This window comes from Ambystoma mexicanum, chromosome 5q, assembly GCF_040938575.1.
Source record: "Ambystoma mexicanum isolate Mex_15411 chromosome 5q, UKY_AmexF1_1, whole genome shotgun sequence".
Lineage (NCBI taxonomy): Eukaryota > Metazoa > Chordata > Amphibia > Caudata > Ambystomatidae > Ambystoma > Ambystoma mexicanum.
Window position 1 is genome coordinate 567,987,038 of NC_090933.1, and position 14,765 is coordinate 568,001,802.

Genomic DNA, 14,765 nt, shown 5'->3' on the forward strand with positions numbered 1-14,765 from the left:
CCACCAAAGTATGCATAGAGACATGCAGTGGTGGACAAGGAAAGCTTTAACATTCTAGTTTGGAGAAGCATTACATCCTGGATTGGTGGGGAGCATGTTCTCTGGCAGAGTTTGCTGAAAAGCCTCTTGGAAATTACTAGTCACAATGGCAGATGCCACAAATGCAGGTAGGTGCCTCAACTGGTGTCAGACCCGAACCACCTACATAGGCACACCCTTGACTTAATTTTTGCAGAGGCCAACATCGTTGTCGTCTATATTGCTTTCCTGGTGGTCTGGTCAGACCATTTTGTTATATCCTTTTTTTCTGACCTCTGGCACCAGAGCGATTGCCAGGCTGGTTTGCCCTTCCTTTTACTCTTGGAGTCAAGTAGACTTGGTTTGTCTGTCTGGCCAGCTTGATTAGGACCCACTTTGCTGTTGTTAGTACTTAGTCTTGTGTGGACACGTTATCAGCATTTTATTCGGCTATTACATCAGCAGCCGATGTCCTCGCCCCAGTAAGGTGGCTTGAGAGGCCTCATAAGGTGTCCACCCTCTGGTTTACAAAACACCTGCGCTCTCTTAAACCTCTGTATAAACCTGCAAAGCGAAAGTGCCGCTGGGATTATTCTGAGTCTGACAAATTTCTCCTGAAAGCTCAAAGGCTTGTCTGTCATCAAGCCATTAAGGAAGCAAAAATAGTTTTCTTTTCTAATCGTATAAATGAAGAGCAAAACCACTCAAAATAACTTTTCACTGTAGTGTGGGGGCTTTCTCAGCCCACTATGATTGCACCTAAGGATATTGGCATCACAGGCTGTCTGTGACCTGCTCTCTGATGTCTTTGTTCTAAAAAATGTGATGATCCGTTTGGATATTGTGGCTTCTAATAATGCTCAGATACCCCCTCTCTCTGTGGTGCTGCCTCTTTCTTCTATTGATTATTCTTTAGTTTCCTTCCCTATGGATGAGGAATTACAAGTTCTGCAGATTATAAATCTGCTCAACTCAGCTTCTTCACTTGACCTTGTCCCACTCTGAATTCTGAAATCCAATGGTCCAGAGGTAGCAGAGCTGGTCACTGGTGTGGTTAACCACTCATTAAAGACTGGCACCCGCCCATCATTCTTGAAGCATGCGCTGGTTACCCCCCAAGCTCAAGAAGCCTTCTCTGGACCCTGCTGTCCCCCCAAGATTTCACCATATCTCACTGTTGTGGTTTCTGGTGAAGGTTCTTGAGTCTATTGTGATGCCCCAATTGAGAGACGGTCTAGAGTCTCAGCTCATTTTGGACCCCTTCCAATCTGGCTTATGGCCTCTTATGGGTACTGAGGCTGTTCTGGTAGCTGTTATTGACGATCTCTCTTATTCTTGATCAGGGCGTAATTGGTGATCTTATATTACTAGACGTCTCTGTGGCATTTGACACTGTTGACCACCTATTCTATGTTAACGCCTCACAGAGATCGGAATTGGTAGCACTGTCTTGTAGTGGTTTCAGCCTTTTTTGTCTGATAGAACCCAGTCCTCGTCCTTGCCTACTTTTTCCCCTGCCCTGATTCCCCTTACCTGCGGCATCCCATAGGGCTCAGCTATCTCACCACTTTTGTTTATATCTATAAGCTCCCCTTGGCCAAACTCATTTATGACCATGGCTGCAGGTTTTTTACCTATGCCGATGACATGCAAATTATTTTATGTGTTGATCGGGATCAGATGATGGCGGCTACTTGTTTAACAATTTGCTTGTCTGATATTGGACTCTGGATGTGTAGAAATTGGCTGAATCTCAATGCAGACAAGACAGAAATGATGGTACTGTAAGAGGATACCTTGGGGGCTTCTTCTTGGTCTAACTACTTCTGGCCTTCTGTCTTCGGCCAATTTCCCATACCTGTGGCTAAAAATGTGTTACCATTGCTGTCTCCCTTCTTGTTGCTCCTCAGATTAAGGCAATATGTAGAGCTGCCCATTTTAAAATTAAGCTTTTTAGGAAGTTTATTCCCTTTGTGCCTGCTGAACTTCGTGGTTTGGTGGTTTTCACCTTTGTCATGGGAAACATGGCGTATTGTAATGCAACCCTCTATGCTCAACCAAAAACCCTTTTCCATCATTTTCAGGTTGTGCAGAATCCCGCCACCTGTCTGGCTGTGGATTGCCTAAATGTGATTGAACTTCTATGGTGCTTCAGAAGCTCCACTGGCTCCTGATTGCCAGTAGGATTCAGTTTAAACCCCTTTGATTGGTCCTTGGGGCTCTTCATGGCCTTGGAGCTGGTTTTCTCTGCCAGAAAATCAAATGATATTGTCCATCTCTGAATATTCTGTCTGCTGGTCAATTCTTGCTCCAGGTCCCACATTTCTGTAAATCAACAGTTGGGGGTTGAGCTTTTTCTGTAGCTGCTCCTGCACTATGGTGTTCCCTTCCCATGTCTCTTTGGACGATTGAGGACCATCTGCACTTCTGATAGGCCTTAAAAAGGTTCTTGTTTAATCAATAATTTTAGGGCACTGTTGAGGGGCCTCCTTTCTCTTCTGTTTTACCAGTTGTCGGGCTCCCTTCCTCTAGGTTGGTGGCCTTCTGCTTATCGCCAAGAAGCCTTTCGGACCATTGCAGTGCTTTACAAGTTGTTATAACATAACGTAACTGCCTTTTCGGGCCATGCACCGTTTTTGCAGGGCATGGGTTTGACCTGTATATTTGATTTTTATGAGTGATTTCAATATTTGAAGCACTGCAACTGTACATGTGTCATGCGAGTCAAGACTAACAAAGTCAGGTGAACACTCCCGAAGCACCTCCTCACCTCTTTCCTCGGATGAGTTGTTCAGATCTTCGGTACTCACCCTCCTAAAGCTCTTCTTGTCTGTTGGCTTCCTTATCTTGACCCTTCTCTCTTTTCGATCGTGAAGGTAGGGTCTGCCTCTGCCAGAGACCACCTTGCCAGAAGAGTTACCTAGCCAAAGGGAACTCCAGGGAGCTAGCCCTTGTGGCAGGGAAAAAGCCTTGGGTAACAAAAAATCCTGGGTGAGTTTCTTGGGTAGCAGCTTCTGGTTGGGTATTGCCAGAGAATATTTCCGTTTCGTGTCTTATTGAAGTCTACTGTTTCTTGCACAGGAAACCCATTCCTCCGGCAAGTGAGAAGCAGTCCCAGATGGATGAAAACTTGGGAGCGCTGAATGCAATGAGCAGCACTTGGAAAGGAAGGTAAGTACAGAGAATGCTGTAGAGAGAGACCCGAGATTTGGGAAAGGAACGTGCAGTGGCACTGCAGTATAGTTAGAACGGCTTACGTGAAAAGACGTTGCCGAAGCTGGAAGGCAAGATAAGCAAAGATAGCCGAGGCTGGAATGAAAGGAAGAGCTTACCGAAACGGGGAGAAGCCGTAAGACAACGGCGAGGGCTGTGTGAAAATAGTACATAAGAGGAAACAAAGAAGGAAGGGGTAGCGTACGAGAACGCAGCACAGAAGTAGGAAGGACAGGGAAAACACGGAGAAGCACTGAATAGTAGGTAACAGGAACGAAAACAGATCCAAGGATATGGATAAAACGCACAGAGCGTCTATCCTGAGCTTGTCTCATAGTCATGTTACCACTTCTGGCGGTGGCCATCTTGGGAGAGGACTAGACCTGTACTATGGTCAGCACATTGTTTCTTGTACTTCCTGGAAATCGCAAAACTAGCGGTGCAATGTAATAATTTCCATCTCTTCCATACTTTCCATGGTCTGGGCATGACAACATGATGAAGTTCACTTCTGTAACCAATTTCTTAAATTCCAGCACCTAGAGGCCTTTGGGCTACGTGTGCTTTATAAATGTACAAAGAAATAAATTACATGGGTTAATATACTCTTCCATGCAGAGGCTATGCAGGGTGATGGTGTGACATTTGAAGTCATACCTCCTATAGTCAACTAAATAATGTAAGCCGAGCCAAACACTGGAGTCCAAGATGGTCTGATGTTTTTATTCCTACTACCCATCCTGCACATGGACTGGTGCCAGATGAATGGGTAACTTAGTAGAGGGAGAACAGGGCCAAATGAGTAAGGCATGAAAGACAGGGTGGGTATGCCGGGAGCAAGGTAACAGTCACTTGGTTCAGAGTTTGGGCTACTTTGTAAGAACTAACATATCAAGGTATCAGCTTCTTGTTTCAAGTGATATGAAGATATTTCTCTGCCAATCAGACCATTTTCACTACCTGATTTGCTGGTGCTTCTTGCCTATATAGGTAAGTGTATATTTGAGCTTTTATATGCACTCTAATCTGCTGACTCTGGATGTTATCCTGCAGGTATTCCATGTGTTTCATGCAATCTTCCACACCTGGAGCACCTGTAATAAAAAAGGGAAACCAATTGGGAACATTTATTTATTTGTATTTATATACAGGGGGAACAATGTTCTTTTGATCACAAAAGAACATATAATAGATAATAAATCAGATTTGATGGGAAGCAATGAGCTTCCTACAATGGGGTGAGTTTGAGTGACATTCTGACCAGGATGTAGAGTGGAGTAAATCGAGCAGTACATAAGTGGACATACATAGATTAAGGACAACCAACATTAGACATGTCTAAGTGCAGGCAGGCGGTACAGACAGCAGCTGTATTCGGGATATGACCATCATGGATGAAGTGCTAGAGTGGCGGCGGAGAAATTGAGGGACAGAGGCAGGTTCAGGAGGTTAGGGAGACATGTTAGCTAGACGGCAGATGAGAGATATGTTAAGAGGGTAACTCGGATGGGAGGAGGTAGGCTTGTATTTTGGTTTTGAACAAATCTGTGTGGCCGTTTCTCAGATTTCCAGGGGAAGAGAAATCCATGCAATTGAAGTAAGAAGAGAGAAAGAGCAGAAGTAGGAGGAAGCACATGGAGGGCAAGGTGCCACAGTGTATTTGAAGAGGCAGAGTGGAGATAATGAGAAGGTTTGCTAAGTTAGATAAAGGAGGATAGATAGAGGGTGCCTTACCATGAATAGATTTGTGAACCAGGAGAAGAAATGTAAATCTTGCCCTGTTTTACATCATCAACAATCCAGCCTGTTGACGATACGAGGAAGAAGGTGTTCAATGAAGGAGTTCAAAGAGAGTCCTGGTAGTGAAGTTAATGATCTTGTCTAAAGTACTGAAATACTATTTGGGGAGACCAAAGAGGATGCAGGCACAGTAGCTCAGTTAAGAGCAGTCAAGAGTGGTTAGGAGATGCTTGGTAGTGTTGAAAGGAAGGAGGTGCCTGAGTTTCCTAATATTTAGGAGGTGGTGACAAGCTGATGTTGCAGTTTTGGAGATGAAAGTACAGAGGTGTGAGAAGGGACAAAAATGACTGTGAGGTTTCTAGCTGTAGAAAAGATGGGAACTGGATAGGCAAAGGAATAAATGAGTGAGGGTATTTGGCAGGGATGCACAGCACCTCTGCTTTGGTAGACTTTACCTTCAGTGTACAAAGCCAACTAATATTCAATGGCAAAGAGACAGTTGGACATTCTGATACAGAGATCGGAGGAGAGTTTAGGAAAAGAGAAGAAGATTTGGGTGTCATCCGGGAAGCGTTAGTATGAGAACGAACAGGAGGAGAATATTGCCCCAAGAGTACAGTTGCACAGTATAAAGAGGAGAGGAACCAAGATAGAGCCTTGTGGACCACCAACAGTTAGAGAAGTGAGTTGAGAGGTGTTGTGCTCCACAAGACAGAGAATTGGAAAGGTGACAGGTAGGATTCAATCCAGGCAATGGCTCAATTGTGAATCCCAAGAAGAAAGAGCGTATCAAGGAGATCAGAGTGATCAACAGTGTCAATGGCAGTGGACAGGTCAAGGAGAACTAGGATAAAGGATAGGTTATAGTGTTTATCAGAAGCGATGACGTTGTACACATTCATTAGAGCTGTTTTGGTGGTGTGATAGGAGTGGAAACCTGCTTGTATGGGGTCTCAAACATTGTGGGTGTCTAACAAATTGGTAAAATGGTTGAACACAACCCTTTGAGCACTTAGAGTAGTGCAGAAGGAGAGACACAGGGTGAAAGTTAGCCGGTAGGTTTGGGCCAACACACTGCTCTTTTAGGAGTGGATGACAGTGGCTGTTCTGAAAAATAGAGGGAAAGCAAGCAAAGTTTAAGGACAGGTTGAAGAGTACACTTTAGGCATTTGTGTATACCACCGGAAAACTTCAAAAAAGGGTGACACCCTGGTAATCGAATGGACATCATTGTTATAAGCAAACACTGCAGTGCTGAGTAACAAGATACAGGTTTCTTGATATTGGAGACAGTCATCAGCGGTATTGCTTGAGGGTTTACTTAACTCACAGATGACAAAACCCAATTTGGTTATGAGGATAATCCAAACATGCAATGCGAACTGGGGTCTTCTATCAGTGATCGGGATAGATAGGAGGCCATGTAAACAAGTAAATTGGCTGTAAAAAGAGGTTGGGAAGTTTGGACGAAAAGGGAATACCAAAACAGGAAAGGAAATTGGACAAAGTAGCACCAGGGCAAACTTTGCCCTGGTGTGAAAATTCATTGAGAAGGCATGTTTTTTGCAAGAGGGCAATTTCTGCTCTTGTGGTTATACCCTAAAAAGTGTCACTTGTCAAGGTGCACATATTTTCGAATATAGTCCCAATTTATTTTGAACAAAGCAAACTTTGCCCTAGTGCTAATTCGGTGCAATACAAGAGGAAAAAAGAGACGGATTCAGGACAACATCAATTTATTCAGGGGAAAACCCAACCAGGCCAACTACCACCCCAGACTGTGAAAATGTCAGCGCAAGCACCACCAGATGAGGTAGGGCTCCTCCAACAACAGCAGGAGTTGCAGAACACTTTTCTGGACAAGTTTAAAAAACCTGATGGACATGTGAAGCAACATGTTTGCTCTCTGAGGAAGCGACAAAAGCAAGTGTCACTGCTTAAGTAATTTTTTGGGTAATTGACTCCCATTTTAACTGGCACGATGACATGTATGATCAACTGCTAAGTCTCATCACCCCTGTGTTATGCCTTCATTGACACACCCCTATTCCCCAACTCGCAGCTTCCTAGCCACAAATCTCCACTGCCTCTCTGATAAAAAAGAATTGGTGGTCTGAAGAACTAGAAGCCCTCAAGACTGAAATACAGCAGAAACGCTGCTGTGGCTGTCCAAGAAGGTTTCCTGTGTTGTGTGTGCATGCCATGTCTCGGGAGGATAGCTCAGTGGCAACGTGCTTGCCTTGGAAGCAAGATAACACAGAGCAACACAGGTTCGATCCGCAGGTCCGTGCTTAGAAACCTCTGGGTATTAAGCGCGTTATAAATAACCTATCATATCATATCATATCATAGCCATTTACTGTACTTAACACAGAGCAACACAGGTTTGATCCCCAGGTCCGTGGGCAATTTCTGCCCTTGTGCTTATACCCTAAAAAGTGTCACTTGTCAAGGTGCACATATTTTCGAATATAGTCCCAATTTATTTTGAACAAAGCAAACTTTGCCCTAGTGCTAATTCGGTGCAATACAAGAGGAAAAAAGAGACGGATTCAGGACAACATCAATTTATTCAGGGCAAAACCCAACCAGGCCAACTACCACCCCAGACTGTGAAAATGTCAGCGCAAGCACCACCACATGAGGTAGGGCTCCTCCAACAACAGCAGGAGTTGCAGAACACTTTTCTGGACAAGTTTAAAAAACCTGATGGACATGTGAAGCAACATGTTTGCTCTCTGAGGAAGCGACAAAAGCAAGTGTCACTGCTTAAGTAATTTTTTGGGTAATTGACTTCCATTTTAACTGGCACGATGACATGTATGATCAACTGCTAAGTCTCATCACCCCTGTGTTATGCCTTCATTGACACACCCCTATTCCCCAACTCGCAGCTTCCTAGCCACAAATCTCCACTACCTCTCTGATAAAAAAGAATTGGTGGTCTGAAGAACTAGAAGCCTCCAAGACTGAAATACAGCAGAAACGCTGCTGTGGCTGTCCAAGAAAGTTTCCTGTGTTGTGTGTGCGTGCCATGTCTCGGGAGGATAGCTCAGTGGCAACGTGCTTGCCTTGGAAGCAAGATAACACAGAGCAACACAGGTTCGATCCGCAGGTCCGTGCTTAGAAACCTCTGGGTATTAAGCGCGTTATAAATAACCTATCATATCATATCATATCATAGCCATTTACTGTACTTAACACAGAGCAACACAGGTTTGATCCCCAGGTCCGTGGGCAATTTCTGCCCTTGTGCTTATACCCTAAAAAGTGTCACTTGTCAAGGTGCACATATTTTCGAATATAGTCCCAATTTATTTTGAACAAAGCAAACTTTGCCCTAGTGCTAATTCGGTGCAATACAAGAGGAAAAAAGAGACGGATTCAGGACAACATCAATTTATTCAGGGCAAAACCCAACCAGGCCAACTACCACCCCAGACTGTGAAAATGTCAGCGCAAGCACCACCACATGAGGTAGGGCTCCTCCAACAACAGCAGGAGTTGCAGAACACTTTTCTGGACAAGTTTAAAAAACCTGATGGACATGTGAAGCAACATGTTTGCTCTCTGAGGAAGCGACAAAAGCAAGTGTCACTGCTTAAGTAATTTTTTGGGTAATTGACTTCCATTTTAACTGGCACGATGACATGTATGATCAACTGCTAAGTCTCATCACCCCTGTGTTATGCCTTCATTGACACACCCCTATTCCCCAACTCGCAGCTTCCTAGCCACAAATCTCCACTACCTCTCTGATAAAAAAGAATTGGTGGTCTGAAGAACTAGAAGCCTCCAAGACTGAAATACAGCAGAAACGCTGCTGTGGCTGTCCAAGAAAGTTTCCTGTGTTGTGTGTGCGTGCCATGTCTCGGGAGGATAGCTCAGTGGCAACGTGCTTGCCTTGGAAGCAAGATAACACAGAGCAACACAGGTTCGATCCGCAGGTCCGTGCTTAGAAACCTCTGGGTATTAAGCGCGTTATAAATAACCTATCATATCATATCATAGCCATTTACTGTACTTAACACAGAGCAACACAGGTTCGATCCCCAGGTCTGTGCTTAGAAACCTCTGGGTATTAAGCGCGTTATAAATAACCTATCATAACCATTTACTGTACTTGGCCATGAGCACAATGTACAATAAACACAGCCCGCGTTCATCGAGGCGCTGTTACAGGAATTGTTTGTTTTTTAGTTGCGTAATTGTTTTTTTGTGTCTTAGTTGCATATTTATAACACGCTTAAATACCATCCTCCTGGGACGCTGAGCTATCATGATCGGGCAAATGGGTTCATGACAACAACTAAGTCCCAATGATGGACACATTGCATTGGCCAGGTTGTTAATTAGAAAGGCATCAAAACTCTCAACCAAGGCCACAATAAAGGTGCTTGTTGCCCCTGACCCACATAGTCTGATCCTGTATGGGGCCTCTCCTTGCTGGCCTATCTGGTGCTTCTGCATAACTCAGATGATGGCTTTTGACATCAGTGCGATGTGTTGAGACAAGTAATACATACCAAGACGGGTGTCTCTGTTTGAGGCACACTGCAACACATAGTACTGATGGCTTCCTAGGTAACTCAATCTCCAGGTGACCCATTATTAAACACAAGGCTTCATTGTAGTACATGTGCACATTAGTTACCTCTTGCATGACCAATGCATTCCTTCTAGCAAGTAAAATATAAGAAACCGGAAATCCTGCTTTCAAAGTACCTTTGCCCATTGGTTTGAGGTATTGGACCTTCTGGTAGCACACAAAGAAATGTCAGACAGTACCTTTGCATCTCCACACAAATAACTGCCTTGGTTCACATCAAAAAAAATAATTACACATATAAGTCTTTGTCGAATTAATCATTTGAATGTCGAATCCCCCAAATTTGAACTGTATTCAGGCTCGGCCTGAACTTTTGATACATTTGGATGGCATATTCGATCGGGATAAGCACATGACAATTCAATGCTTATGAAATGCTGACGAAATATTGCTGTAAACATTGGGTTGAGGAGGTCACTATTGTTTCCCTGCCATCACATGCTCAAAGAAAACAAAGTATAAAGTTAATGGAATTGGCCATACCATTCCTGCCAGGGGTGCACAAATAAAGCAGATTGTCTAAATGACGAATGTCTTGCATCTGGTTGTTTCATTAATACAGAAAGCAAAATTAACTCTTTGTTTGCCGCTGATACATAATGTCAATCTTTTCAAAAAGAACCCTGGTGATAAAATTACAAAAACGTATGCAAATAGGACAATGTGCAATGGATGCATTTTTCTATTTGCATTACTTTGAGAAATGCTATGGTAATTTTATTCACACACTTAGGGAATTTTTTGCCCAGTGCAAAGGGACTTTTAACTGGTACAAAGTGACTTTGCACTGCCAGCACACATGCTGATTCATGGAACAGTGCAAACTGTCTGTTTGCCGTGCAAAGTCGCTTTGCTCTCTGAAAATACACTTTGCACAGCTGCTCCCTGTTTTATGGAGCAGTGCAAAGTGCATGTTTGCATGTTTGCGGCGCAAAATGAGTTTGCATGGCATAAAGACACTTTGCACTGTTCCATGAATCAGCATGTTTGTTGGCAGTGCAAAGTAATTTTGCACCAGTGAAAGTCTCGTTGCACCAGGCAAATCATTCCATGAATCAGGCCCTTAGTGAATAGGGCACATCTGTTTTGCACACATGTGACGAGATGCACTAGCGAAAGCATTGGGAGTGGGCCTCTTACTGTTACAATGTTGTGTGTTTTTTCCCCCAGGTACACAACTCATAGCATTGCGATCCTACCTGATCTAAAGGTATTCCTTTAAGGAATGTCAAAGTCTACACCATGAATGTTTTAAACGTGATTAACGCTGCCTTGGGGACGCACAGTCCTTTCTGAGGGAACTGGCCTGCAGCCACAGACTCTCCCTGTTATTAAATATATAACCTCAGGACTCCTCTTGGAAGTAAACTCAGCGGAATGAAGCCTCATGCACCCCTAATGCATGATTGTCTCTTCGCTTGCCAGGAACACGTCTGGTGTGAATTCCCTATACTACAATGTCTTACACCTCTAGAAAACTCAGTGTCTCAACCTCAGAATGATGAAAAGAAGACCCAGGCATCCCCGACATGTGACTCACTCTGGTAGTCTCACAAGCAATCTGACAATTCCCCAATTCAACTTTACTAATTTGATCAACTTTATAAGGCTGAGTTCCTCTAACCCAGGCCCTGCAGGTTGCACATAGATATCTGTAGTAGGTGCATTATATACAGAGATATCTTACTGCAGAGTTTAATATGTTGTTCTACTTGAATGACATACAAAAATAATGCACAGGAATCAATTTCCTCGTGCTGCCCCGAGCCCCCACAACCACCTTTGCCGAACCTCTCCTTTTCCCCTCACCTTTCTCTCCTTTCCCGAAGCTTTTAGGTTATTGTTTGTGTTTCTCAAGATCCAGCCTGAACATGCCCAACATTCTCCTAAACTTTCCCAAAGACGTGTGGCTCATTGAGGAGATTCAGGCAGATTTTGGCTGAAAGAAAAATATGCAGGAACCTGCGAACCTGTCCAAATCTCACTATGAGATTCATGGGAGTCTGCGACCTCTTCTGAGAAATGTCTCCCTGGCTTAGCTAAGAGCAACAGACAATAAAGCAACGCTGTACAGCACTGCACACTTTCCCTACAACCAGATGGCGGATCTCAGCAAACAGATAGGTTCCCCTTGTCATGCATAGAACTCCTTCTATTCATATAATTCTTCAACATGATGCTAACTTGGCAGAATCATACTTTGTGCATGCAGACCCTGAAATGTCTAACTGGAGTGTTACCCCACACTATCATGATTCACTGAGAGTGCATTGCATTTTGTGTTTGCCTAGCAAAGTGTCTGTGTAAACAAGATGACACTACAGTTCTGCCATGACCCACAGACAGATGGGTTCAGCAGAGACATAATTTGACTTGCATGACACACCTGAACATTGAGACACAAGAGGCTTCTTTTCCAATGAGTCAGCTGTCATCTCCGTCACCAGATGCCCAATAATCAGGTGCAGTGTACAGAGTCCACACATCATGCATGCTCTATGGACATTAGGCCGGGTGAACCTAAACATGCTTCTCTTCCCTCTAGGGAAACAATATAGTGCACCATTTCAGAAATCTCAAATAATGCTTTGGGGGTGCATCACTCATGTGACAGTGCATGCACAGGTGTAGGAATTAATCCCGAGCATGACTTCCAAGTGACTAATTGTGCCAGAATGCCATCTGGTTCTGGAACATAATTCTAAGTTTTCTAATGTCTATTCTTATAAATTTTGTTTCGGAAAGGGAGGCCTGTTAATCAGACCCCTCTTTGAAAATGCTACATGCCACAATTATAGTTCACAAAGGTGCTTTGTTGTAACCGGTCTACTGACATGACAGTAGCAGGTCTGCTGTAAAACAGAGCCAGGTTAAATGTCACCTGTGTAACCTTGACAATGGCTGGGAAATAAAGTAATGATGATAGAACTAGAACATTAACTTCTGTACCACGGATCTAAGTTATAGTAATTGTCTGCCTTAATCAGTCTGGTGGCATATAAATCCCTAAAAACAAATAGCATGCCTGGTTGTGGCATGGCAACTGATACGAGCACACAATTAACTTCTCCATCCAGTAGGTCACAAAGTCTTCCATTACCACCAACCCAACATCACCTTCCATTTCCAGTGTCTTCAACAGATAAACCAACACTGCTGCTGCTGAACAGCACTACATTGTTGGGACCTGTCACCACCACTTCATGGCTTCACCCTGGCCCATTGCCAACAGTGGCCAGACTCCTGCTACAACTCTTAAAAGCTGGTTCAAAGCTGTTGAGCTCCAAAAAAAAAAAATAAGGTACTGTGAAGAGGCCCTGTACCCGGTCCACTATTTGGGACCATAGTGACCTAGAATCACTCTTTTACTGCCTTTTTCTCATTACATTTTTTATTGAACACTGACACTGTGCGATTTGAGTGCCTGAACATCCCTGCTCATCTTTACAGGGTGCTTGCATTTTATTTGTTTCTTTACAGGGGTGGGATTGGCTTTTTTCTATATAGTTGTTTGCATTTCATTGTTTTTGTTTTTTTTGAAAATGTAGTTTTTATTAAGGTTTTCATTTTCATAATAAATAATACAAGCTTGAGTTCAGCAAAGTATACATTACAGACGAAAGAAAAATGTGTAATACAATGTATTCCCCTTTTCCCGCCTTTCCGTACCCCCTTACCCCTCCTTCTCCCATATCATGGTTCGGAGAGCAGTAATAACAATGGAGTCTACTTCGGAGTCTGAAAAAGACGTGACACGGGCATTGGGCGAAATCGAGATGGGCATGGGTGACTCAACACGTCAGGGCCCACACGTCCGGGGGGCTGTTCCCGGTCTGGGCTATATCTTCACAGTTCTGGTGAGGTGAATGTGTGTTTTCCCATACTTATCAAAGAAGGGAAGCCATAGGGACTCTATGTTCGACTTGGATTCATCGAGCAGATGGGTCAAAAATGTCATGTCATATATTGCCCGTGTTTTCGATACCCATTTCTTTTCCCCAGGGGGTTGGGGCGATTTCCACCTTTGGGCCCAGCAGCTTCTGGCGGCTACCAACATCACCTGTAGCATGTGGTCATGTTTAACCTTCGCACCCCCTTCCACTTCAATGCCAAACAACATTAGCCATGGGGATAGGGCCCTCTCCATCCCATCCACCTCCTTTAACCAGGACAGAACCTCGTTCCAGTAAGTTGTGCCACCCGACATTTCCACCACATATGTATATAGTCTCCCTTTTCAGTTTGACATTTCCAACAGTGTGGGTTATATCCCTTTCTCATTTTGGCTATCCTCTGTGGGGGCTAGTGCCATCTATGGATTAGTTTGAGAGCCTGGTGGCGGTATTGGGGTGCAGTCGTGCAGTGGTTGGCCTGTCTACATATTTTGAGCCACCTTTTTTCAGTAATGGGTGCACCTAGGTCCCTCTCCCATTAGAGCTGGGCAGGCGTGGGGTCCCGCGGGACAGAGAATAGGAGAAAGCTATAAAGTCGTGATATCACCCCTCTGGTTCCCTTGTGTGTGATGAGGAACTTCTCAAAGTCCATTAGGTCTCGTCTAAGTGTATCACCCCATCTGCTTTCGGTCAAGGCCCCCTTAAGTTGTAGGTAGCGAAAAGGGGAAAGGTTGGGAAGATCCAGAGCTTCCTTCAAGTCCCCCAACGATATCAACACCCCCTCCCGCCAGAGCTGTCCAGCTCTACAGAGGCCCGCCTCGTACCATTGCTGGAACGCTAGTGGCTTGTTGATCCCTTCCCAAAGTGGGGGAGCCCAGATGCAACTCAGGGGTGAGGGCCATGTTGTGAGCCATCTAAGGTAACCCCCTTCCTTCCATATGGACCACAGGACCCCCAGGACCGGGTGTCTCAGGATACTGGCCTTGGGGACCCACAACCATTCATCCAGTGTAACTGGGGAGAAGGGCAGGTTATCTAGTCCCACCCACTGCTTTTTCTGGCCCATCGTCAAGTGATCTACCAGAATCCGGAGCTGTGAAGCCTTGTAGTATGTATCTAGGTCTGGGAAATTGACTCCACCCTCGTCTTTGGGTCGTATTAAGGTGTCATATGCGATGCTATGGGATTTTCCCCCCCAGAGATATCGAAGGAGGGCGCGTTTAATCTCTAAAAGGAATGACTTTGGTATTTGAGTCGGGAGCATTTGGAAGAGATACAGAAATTTAGGGAGG